The sequence below is a fragment of the Symphodus melops genome (genome assembly GCF_947650265.1).
Source record: "Symphodus melops genome assembly, chromosome: 5".
NCBI classification, from domain to species: domain Eukaryota; kingdom Metazoa; phylum Chordata; class Actinopteri; order Labriformes; family Labridae; genus Symphodus; species Symphodus melops.
In genome coordinates this window covers 3,929,727-3,940,842 of record NC_136695.1, presented here as the reverse complement: position 1 = coordinate 3,940,842, position 11,116 = coordinate 3,929,727, and the positions used below count along the sequence as shown (strand labels likewise).

Genomic DNA, 11,116 nt, shown 5'->3' with positions numbered 1-11,116 from the left:
CATAGTTCAGTCTTTAGTGCTTCCTGAGTTTTAAGTATTATTCTAGTCTTCAGTGTTTCCTGTGTTTCTTTGTGTCCTTCCATGTTGTCTGTCATATTGTTTCCTGTGTTACTTGTGTGAATGATTCCTGGTGTTTACTTATTTTTTCTTTCCTTACATCCTTTAGTTCCTTGTGTTCCATGTTTTACCTTGTAGTTTTCAGTGTTGTCTGGTTTCCTGCCTCTCTGTGTTGATGACCCTGATTGTCCTCACCTGTCTGATTAGTCTCACCTGTGTCTGATTACCCCTGTCTATATAGTCTCTGTGTGTTCTTACCCTCTTCATTGTCTTTGGTTGGTGTGGTTTGTCGTGTGTTCCCTGCTTCCTCGGGTTTGCGTTGTTTTTCTCTGCCTGCTCTTTTGGACGTTTTGGATTAATTAAGTAAGTAAGTTTTTGTTTTATCTTTTGTTTAATACATTTTTGTTTTTCTGCACATGGATCCTCCTCCTTGTTTTCTGCCCGCACCCGTGACAGCTATAGGTTAATGGCTATACAACAAACACTTGTCAACATCAGTAATGGAAACACTTGATGTTGCTGCTTTTGGATAATACAGCCTCTTTCTAAGTCCTTGACTTGAAGGAAAGTCATAAAAATGGAGATTGAAGGTGGAGGTTGCAGATGAAAGTCTCTGAGCTAATCTGCTGAGTCATGGTCTTTGGCTTTCAGGGAGTGTTGAAGCGTTGAAGAAAGTGAAAACGTCTAAAGCTGCTGATGGAGTAGAAACAGTCCTTTCTGCAGAGCTGTGACTGACCCAGAACGGCATCCACTTGAAAGGAAGGTTAAAGTTTGCACGTCACACTTAGCGAGATTGCCTGTACCGCCCGCATGAAATCCCTGTGAAATAACACAGATGGAAACAGTATGTTTGGCACATGATTGGCTGACAGGAAAAGTGTCTGACTTGACGCTTCTGTGTAATATTCTTTCAGCAAACAGAGATTTAAGAAATCCTTTTTTTTTCTCTTCTGAAATTTGCAAAATTGAAAAATAACCTTTAGGAAAGGTTTTTTTATGCTGAAGATCACGCTCAGCTTCCAGAATCATCACTCAGAAAGTAAACTGTCTGTGCAGGAAATGTGAGTTGAGCAGAATCCTTGACTCTGCATCTTTGATCTTATGTCTTTGGTTTGGTATCTTCACAGGCACCTCATACCTGAGAGAAGTTTAACCGTAGCTGTACGAGAGTTAGAAGATGTTTCATTTGCATTCAGCTTTTAGTATGTTGGCCTGAGACGCATCCAACTCTCTGGCTGCAAACTGTGTCCATGCATTCATGCCGTCCCCTCCCCTCCCCCGCTCCTGCTCTGAAGTGGAGTGCCTTCATTTCCATACATCCTGCTCTTCATTTGTACAGCTGGAGATTGGCAGAAGCAATTGAACTAAATTGCTTTGCCCAGACGGAGCAGAGAGGAGACTGTGAATGTCGGTGAGGCTCTCTGACTATCAACACCCATCGTGCGCTCCTGTGAGGACTGAGCAGAGAAAAACACAATCATTAAAATATGAGCCGGTCATTTGTAACGGGCAGGCCCCAGACCAAAGTGGAAACAGGTTGGATGTATGGTCAGATCAGGTAACACAGAGCTGGAGCTGCTAATGAGGTGTTTTTTCAGAGTGCTGATGGTTCCTCCCGCTCTTTTATTCACTTACACATGCCAACACGCACACACCTCCAGGAAACATTCAACCTGCAGCTCAGGCACTTCCCATAACAAGTAACTACCATTCCACCTATTTCTCCAACACCTTTAACTCGTCATGAGAAAGAAACTGTGCACGGCTCAACTTTACTTCACCATCACATCTTCAACACAGCAGCTTTCCAACTATCCTGTGACTGACCTGCACAGAAATGTAACCTCCGTCGGACTTCACAACACAAACAAAATCTGAGAATAAACTTTCCGTTACTGACTTCTGGTTTGTTTTTCATGGCGTTGAAATCGTATTCATATTTCTCAGGAGATATGGCATGAATGGATTACATCGTTTCTGGAAATAAAGTTGTATATAAACAATCAAGGGAAACAACATCATACTTGACATGCCTCAGGCTCTCTCCCAGCCTCCCCCTCGCCGGAGGAGCCAGCTCTGGGTTTGCATCCTGCAGTGCCAGAGTGTGATGCAGGGGAACTGAAGTTCAGCCTGCAGCTTCACTAAAGGACTGATCAGTAGTTAAAGGTCTATGTAGTATTCTCAAGTAACTTTTTCATTAATCGTTACAGAGTTTGAAATTATAGCTAATTGAAATCACAGTTTACAATAAACCAAGAGATGTGAGGGGTAAGTTTAGGATGTGTATTTGCGGTTTCCTGTCCCAGATATCGGCATGATATGAATGACTGTGACTCTGTGAACACATCCGTTACCATGAAGAATGGATTTCACAGTTTGTACAGAGCCCTGTCCATGATTGGCTAGACCAGAACTGTGAACATGAGCCTGAGCGGATCACCCAAAAGCTCGACAAGGACCCAGCTGACAGTTTAGCACTTTATGTCCAGTCCCACTCCTCACCGGGAAGCAGCCATCAGGAGCGATTCATTCAGATTTTTATGCTTGAGAGTTACTGACATCAGATAGAGAAAATCAAAGAGTGGGGAATGACACACGGTGAAGGAACCACAGGTCGGATCAGAACCACCTGGACCACAGCTTCCCCACATGAGTCAAGCGGACCAATAACTTGTTGATTCACTTAATTAATTACTTTCAGGCACATTATTGTATAGCTCTGATGGTTTAGCATTTAATGGCACGTTAACCACTTGCTACCATCCAGTATCTCTGAAAAACAACTTGACCAAAAGACTTTAAAACAGCAGTAAAGTGTGCTGGACAGCCTCGTGGATATTAGGTTATTAGACTGCTGAGCAGTTTGTCTCACTCCTCCGATATTGCCTGACTGTCTTCTGCGGTCCAGTTCATGAAAGGCAGAATGGCCCAATAAATATCTAAAAACAAATAGAAGCCTATAAAGCACAGATGGGTCCACCCCTGAGGTTATTATATATATATATATATATATATATATATATATATATACACACTGTATATTTCCATATTGACTATAAAGTGAACTTCATAGTGAAGACTGAAAATTTCTTTGCACTGATCAACTTCTGTAGAGGTCTCGCTGAAAGCTATTGAAAACACAAGACGTTTATTGTTGCCGTGGAAACAGCGGATGTTGCGTCAAAGACGGGTAAGCGTGAGCTGCTACTGAAAGCTGATGTACCGTCGCTGTATGCGCTGCTGTGATCAAAACTTGTAAGAACTACACTTGGATACACTCGATCATCAGTAAACATGTTCTCCTCCTCAGGTTTGTTTGGCCTGTTTGTCTTGACTACGATCAACTCTGGGTTCCTTTTAATTGAGAGTGGGGTGGAGTAGCAGAGACAATCAGTCCCGTGATTCACCGCCAGCAGCGACGTCATATCTTGCTATTGTTTTGAACTGAGAGCCCCCTGGTGGTGGAATTTACATACTGTGCATTTATAATGAACAGATTTGCATGCAAGTTCTATTTTAGGACTATGGATGATACAATCCCTTGCAACCTGCAGGTGATGCGAGTGGGGATCATTCTGCCTCAGCGGGGGATGCAATGGCTGGGACTTGAGGCAGGGGATAAGAGGAGGCAAAAACATCGCTGGGGTCATCAGATGGGCCCCCTCCTTCCTAGTTTTTCGATGACAGCTCCAGAGAGCTCACAGGTGTGCCCCCTCTGCTTTACCTCCCTCCACTCATCCTGATGCTACGGCTGCTTGTTTTAAGGCCCAGCTAATATCTCTCTCCTCTGGAGCCAGAGCCAACGACTAGCCTGTGCTACAGCACTGGTGAGAGCTTTGATGGCTTACTTTACGAAAAGGAAATATGTGTACAAATTCATCCAGCTCTTTGTGTTTTGATGTGGAAAAGTGTTTGTGGCTTTTCTTTGTGCGGGACTCCCAGAAATGATGAACACACACACATCTGGTTCTAAGTACAAGAGATTTCCATTGAGTTACTATTTCATTTTATTTTCTTCTCAAGCGCCAACTCTGACCCTGTAAACTCGGATCTTTCAGAGAAGAAGTATTCATTTCTAGTCATAAACCTCAGCATGCTGTTTCATTTGAAACGGTGCGGCTTGCCACAAACAGGGAGGTGAAAATGGAAAAGTCCAAGTACAGAGACAAACCCACCTGAGTCACCAGGTAATTATAGTTCCCACGCCTACACCTATAAAAGACGTTTGTTTGTTTACATCTTTTCACCTGAGGCCATGCCAGGGAAAGGTGACTTTTATTCTCAATAGCCTGCTCATGAGTCAACACACAGCGTTAGTAAAATCACAGCCAAACATTCCTGAGCAGGAGATGGAGAAGAAAACATCGGAAGAATGAATGAGTTCAGGTTTAGTAGAGCCTCTACTGTAACTCTTGCATCATGTTGGCTGTATTGTTATCTGCTGGGTTGGCCCTGTTCACAGAGGAAGAACAACAAAAGCTGCATTGTTTGGCTACGTCGTTTAAAAAACACGTGACTCCATTGAGGCCACTCGTAAAATAATTTGCATGTTATTATTTGGAGTGCGTAAAAACTATCACGATAACCTGTTTGATGTTCCACAGTCACATACTGAAAGTCACATAGAGACAGTTGAAGAGTTGCTGTGCATGTTACAGTCACACTGTGAAAGCTAAGGTTTCAGTTTCATGACTTGTGACTACAAAAGTTAATAATGGAGAGGCACAACATTATATTTAATCTGACAAAGTGGTATCTCACTCTCGACTGCTGCTGAGACTTTATCCCCGAGATGAACTTGCTTTGTCGTATCACAACAGCTGCCTCAGAAACATAATCGTATAAATACATGACTATGCGATTCCCATGTTTCTGAAGGATACCTCTAGAGGGCGCAACAGAGAACTCAGTCTGTTTACAACTACCTCATGTGCACAATGTAAACAACAAAGATGGCGACACTTGAGGAGATTAATATTACATTAGCTCTGACATAAGACTATACATAATGGTAACATCAATAACCAATAGTAGTCATAAGTTGTGAGCTCAGAAAAGCAACTTATGTAACTTTCCACAATTCAATTAATTAACAAAATATGAACAACTTATTGGATCTACTACCAGATGAGACCAGAGCATTTAAAATGCAGAGAACAAAGTGTACATCTGTCATCAAAGAAGTTGTTCAAGTTATGATTAGATTTCTGGAAGACTAAAAGTTAGGAACATGATGTGAACTGTTCCTGTTCAAGCATCATGCTTGCTTATCAGCATTCAGCAATAACCTCATCAGTCCCTCCCGGATTTCGTGGCCTTTTGGAGGATTGTTGCAGCCTAAAATGCCTGATTTTGCAAGAGCTTCTCCAAAAAATTGCAATGCATGTTGTGATGTTTTTAGATATTTTTTGCAATTAATTTGCAGCAGGAAGCAAAAATTGCAAAATAGTTAAGATTTTTTTCTCATGTCAATTATTTTCTTACACACACTTTGATGTGATTGAGTGATATTTTAACTTGAGCTGAGCGATTTACTTTGTGAAGCATATTCATCCGCTTCACTCAGTGACTTCTCCCTCTCAAATGCGTACGCACAAAGTCATTTTTGTGTGGCCGTGCCGAGCTCTTTCCTCTTTTCCAAAAGGTGCTGTTGACTTAACGTTTGCTTATTTCTATGTCTGATATTCCCTGTATTTTATATCTTCCAACAGATTGTATCTTGCACCCAGATCGTCTATGCTCCGTGTCAAAAATATTAAACGTGCAGTCAAAAGTGACGGAGCAGTGTCAGCTACACAGCGGCACTTTGTCAACAAACTGTTGTCATGGAAACAGGACGGACCTGCAGTGCACAAACGCTTCATGCACACTCTCCTGAGTGGATATAAACAGGGAAGTGAGTTTGATCCGTGGTCACTAAACCGTGGCGACGTATAGCTCGCTGTTTTCATGGGGGATTACTCTGATTGGCGAAAGTTGCAGGGAAAACTATTTTGATTGTTCACATTTGCAGAAAAGTTGCGGTGATTGGACAAAATTGCAAGGTCGCCCAGAAATCGTGGGGATTGGTTGAATTTGCGTGAATTGTTGCGATCGCAATATCGCGACTTAATGGAGGGACTGCCTTATTAACAGCTAATTTGCTTGTGTGCCATTGTCTTGGCATCATGTCTCACAAGGCGATGCAGCATGTCACCAGTAATCTTGAATAAAAAGTCCTACAACTGGTTAGCTCATTCAGCCAAACTCCAGAGCAACTTTACGTCTTGATATGTATTTTCTACATCCAGTGCTTCAGGAGCTCAAAGCTGTGCATTAGTTCTTAGACAGCTGGGGTGTTATCCTAACTGCGGTCAAAGAGTAAGCTATCAGAACCATGGATAGCAGCATAGCGCTGTTCGAGTCAAAGCTCCGAAGAGTGACCACAAACAGCTGAGAGCAGAGGAGCTGTCCATCCGTCCATCTGTGTGGCGACCTCAGACCAGCCTTTTGATTACAACAACTTCATGACTCAAAACAACCCCACGTTCTCTGCAGAGAAAAGAGCTGCAGTATATAAACAAACAAACTCAGCGACAATCACACAGTTCACCCACAAAAACAGGTACAAACAATCAAACATTCGCTCGGTGGGGACCTCAATACGACATGATAATAATGTTTAAACAGGGGCGGCAGCCAAATCCTGAAATCGCCTTGAAAAATCCCTTGTTCACACCTATATGAATAACATCCGACGTCTGTCATTGCAACCACTGCCTCTTATTCCTTTGTCTCCTGAGTTTTTATGCATCTGTGTTTGAACAGCAGCACCAACCGAGCAGACTGCTAGCTTGGCTTGCCTCACAGGTGCGTTCAACTTGTCAGTCTTGCTAGTTTTTTTTCCCACTTTAACTGGTGGAATCATGTCGTCATCATTAAATTGAGACTTAAGATTGGAGACCAAAATCGAGTATTTTTCCAAAGTTTCTTTTATAGTGTATGTAGAACAAGAATATCAGTTTTGTATAGTTTGCCTTTCACTATTTTTATAACACCATGACAGATGGTTTCGCTTGTTTGAAGGTATATATACCTGATGGTATCATGGTGTGTATAAGTTGGAAGTGTTGGGAGAGACTGGACCGTCAGCCCATCAGAATCAATCTGCTCTGACGTCTCCTGCATAGAATCCAAAATTCATTAATAGATGAAGATGTTAGAAATGTTTAAACATGTGACTGATACATATTAATTTCTTCTCCTGAACAGAAAAAGAAGTTGGCAGAGGATACAGACTCCAGACGGCTAAAGGGCAGGTCCAGAAATTACAGAGTGCACTGGAGGACTTGCTGCGATGCTTTGCTATCCTTAAACCTCTACCTGGAGGATCTCCTGTAAGGCCTGAGCGTCTAACTCCACCCCCAAGACCTACTCCACCAGAGACGACCGACATCAACCGAACGCCTCAGAGACCAACTCCAACTCCAAAACCTGCCCAGAACAAGGAGAGAGGAGATCGGGGTAGAAGGCCAAATGCCCCTCAGACGACCTCCACTGAAGGAATGAACACAGGACGCTCTTCAGAGGCTCTAACTTCCAGCATCAAAATGATCAAAAGTAACAAATGGTAAGACTTCCACACCTTACACAATGAGATCTTATAGCTCCTTAAATATTTCCGCTTTGTTTTCAATCTAATATGAACTTGTTTAATACTACTTTAATATTGCAGCAGTTTTTGCTCAAAGTGTCAAACTACAGTGCTGATCATTCATTTTGTCTGTTTGTCTCAGGGAGATGAAGACCAAGGGATTACAAATGGTCCGAGTCCTGATGGACCGGGATGAAGACCCAAGTGTGTTACTCCGTGACAGCAGAGGTATGGAAGTCGTTCATCTCTTTGTTTACATGCGTCCAATCACCATCATATTCCTAGAGTCTGTGAGAAGAAGTACCACGGCTGACTGCTGATCTACACCCGATGGTGGCCGCTGCGATGGACGCCATGCTCGATCTTTACGCGTGCCTGCAGACGGATATGGATTTTCAAGTGGAGAGGACGAGCCGAGCTCTGCTGCAGAAGATCGTACTGCCCGGTACAAGCACCAAGCTTCAGGACAAGGCCACTTTGTGCCTTGAGGCGATGGTGCAGTGCTGCAACACGGGTCCAGTGCTGAACGCTCTGGTGAATTCAGCGATGAAGTAAGTTAATGCTAAGGGTCAAATCATGTCTATGAAGAAGTGCCAAAGCAGCATTTGTTAAAAGTTTGATGAATCAAAATGACTGAACGTCAGCAAGTACGCTGCTGTAAGAGACTGAACCACTATGTTGTTCCTCCTGATGACTAACCATCTGGGAGCGGCAGAAATCCTGACACGAGAAACCACCTTCACCCAACGCTTCTTGGTTGCTGTCAGCAAGCTGGCGATGGACAGTTCACCCGGTGCCATGTGAGTTATGAATTTGTTCAGAACTTTGTGACAAACAGCTTTCGGGTTTGTTTCTCCTTAAAAAGTATTTTTCTTTAATCTTCTGATAATTGAATGAAGTGCTAAACAAGAGGTTTATGTCTTTGCAGGTGGTACGGACAAGCCACTCGAGAGGACCTGGCCCTCAAGGATAGTTTCCTGGAGCTGTGGATGACCCTCGTCCCAGATTAGGATCGACGCTACCTGGAGTTAGTGAGGGTGATACGAGTGAGTCTGTAGAAGGATCCTTTTTTTGAGTCTGGTTTAAAAAAAAAAAAAGTCAAAGTGCTGCTCAAGGAATGAAGAGGGGGAAAAGGAGGGAAAGGAATGAGAAGAAGAGTATTTGAAACAGAGCTGTGCGACGTGGCGCTGGTGGCACGTTCCGGAGACAGACCACAGCACCCGATGTGAACACAATGATGGTCTAGAAGAGCGGCTAACACCGGTGTAGTGCATGGTGCTGACGGACCACGATGTGCAGAGTCTGTGCGACTGTGCCTTTAGTGTACAGACTGAGCTCTCTCTCTCTTTTATGAAGCAAGTAGATCTCTTGCCCAGGATGTCCCCTGGCTAATGTGTTTGAGCTTTACAGCTTTGAAATTTACTGTACACCTCTCTGTATGAATAGTTTCTTTAGTAAGTTTATAGACACTGAATGAACACCCGCTTGTCCACAGTGCTGCGTAAGATGAAACATGTGATGCTGGGGTCGTGTACTGAGTATGTGGGGCTCTCAGTGATGAACACACCAGAGATAATGCACTTTAATGGAAGTCTGAATAGGCCCAGGGGAGGGCGTCGCACCTCCAGCACTCCTCTGAAGGAGACCTCAAACTGTGCATGATGAGCCTCGTGTCAGCTGAACCCGAGCTGTAAGCTGCTGCTCTGTTTGTATCCAGAGAGAAGATCACATCAAAAAATTTTCGGCCTACAATGTTTCTGCCTCCAGAACACGCAGCTTAACTTTTAAATCAACACAAACGTGACGCATCTGGTTCACGTTAGCATAACGTCTGTTCCAACAAAAGAAAACCAGCTCTCAGCTGATCTTTAAAGCTAACCGCTCTGTGTGGTTAATGTGACCTATTTAGAGGGAAATTAGACAAAGAGAAAACAGGCATTAGAGGGCAAACAAAAAAAATGTCCCAAGAGTCATCTATCATAGCGTCTCATGTAGTCAGCTTTACAGCTCTGCCAGGCCTCAGCACAGGACTGAAGAACAGATTCAGACAGTTAACAACTACAAGATGTTTTGTGCTACAATAACATGCAAAATGTTCTTCAGTCCACAGTGGACTTCTCTCTGTTCTTGTCCTGTTGGATCTTAGATTGTGTCCCAGCTGTATGTGACATGAGAGTACGTCAGGGACAAAATCGCCTTGATTACGTCTTGATTACCGTGAGTGTTCAGGGACAGTGAAGCCATGGTTTTACAACAACGCTCCATTTCCATTTCCCTTCTGTCCCTCGACATGGACGAAGACCAAGAAAAAAGGAAGCTTGACACAGCGCTGGAAGTGTCCTACAGGAAAAATTCACTTGGCTTAACCTTGACTCGACTCAAAAGACTAGAACAATTCATCGGCATTACAGGAACTACTAAACAATACGTTATATGCAGGCCAAGCTAGTCATGGAGTTCCACAAGGTTCTGTGCACGGACCAATTCTTTTTACCTTGAACATTTAGTTCTCTGTGTAATATTGTAAGGAAACACTCCAGAAATGTTTGATGTTCTGCAGATGATACTCAGTTATACTTCCATTGATAAAATTGCCTCCATGGTTTTTCTCACAAACACAAAGACTTCAAGGTGAGCTGAATGTGGGAACAGCCACATTTTTTGATCCTGACTGTACCCAGACTATTTCCTGCCAGTTCTGTTGTAAATCTGAGTCTGTCAGATGTGAGAAAGCTGCAAGAAATATTTTCTATAAATTCAGAGCTCAGGTGGGGTGATGATATTTGTGCACAGTGACCTGTGCACGATCAGAGACTGAATGGCATGCAATCAGTCTCTGTGCAATGTTTCCTGTCTGCCATGTACAGAGGCTAATAAACTTGCATTCATTGGACTATTCTGTGCACAGAGAGCAGAAATGACCACAGCATACAGATTGATTCTGCATATCCCAGGTTGATGTTGGCTCATACTGAAGAAGCTGGAAACAAAAAAAGTAAAGTCCTTCAGTAAAAATCTTAAATTTACTGACTATAGAAAACAGTTGTCTTGGTGGAATCGATGTTTTGGCCTCCGACGCTCTGACCACTCACCCATCCATCAGACTCTGCACAGCAGTTTCTTCCTCATCTATTGTACACCATCAGATTCTCTCAACCCTGAAAGACTCTACATTAAACTTCACACAGCCTCTCTGTATGTATCACATTCTCTTTGTGTTTGAACACAACACACACACAAACACGGTGTTTGTGTGCATGTGTGTGTGTGTGTGTGTGTTTGGCTGCAGGCCCAGGAGGGTGCATCTCTGCAGAGTGAGGCTGTTTGTACACATGTGAGCTGCAGAGTGGAAACGTCCTGCTGTCATTAATGTTTCACTTTCTTTGATTTTTAATGTCTCTGTTAATTCTAATCCCTCGTGTGTGT

The 11,116-nt window shown here is 43.2% G+C and overlaps 2 long non-coding RNA genes across 3 annotated transcripts; both read left to right on the top strand.

The window, feature by feature from the left end:
• The first annotated feature begins 338 nt into the window (after nt 1-338).
• On the top strand, nt 339-7,884 carry LOC306823993. 2 transcript variants are annotated; one of them, XR_013779081.1, is made up of 3 exons: nt 339-420; nt 7,318-7,666; nt 7,833-7,884. It is a non-coding gene; the product is annotated as an uncharacterized lncRNA (long non-coding RNA). The 2 variants fall into 2 exon arrangements; XR_013779082.1 differs by lacking the exon at nt 339-420 and adding an exon at nt 6,865-6,906.
• A 140-nt stretch (nt 7,885-8,024) lies between these two features.
• LOC306823986 lies at nt 8,025-10,306 on the top strand. The gene is made up of 3 exons (XR_013779078.1): nt 8,025-8,241; nt 8,335-8,490; nt 8,619-10,306. It is a non-coding gene; the product is annotated as an uncharacterized lncRNA (long non-coding RNA).
• Nucleotides 10,307-11,116: the final 810 nt, after the last annotated feature.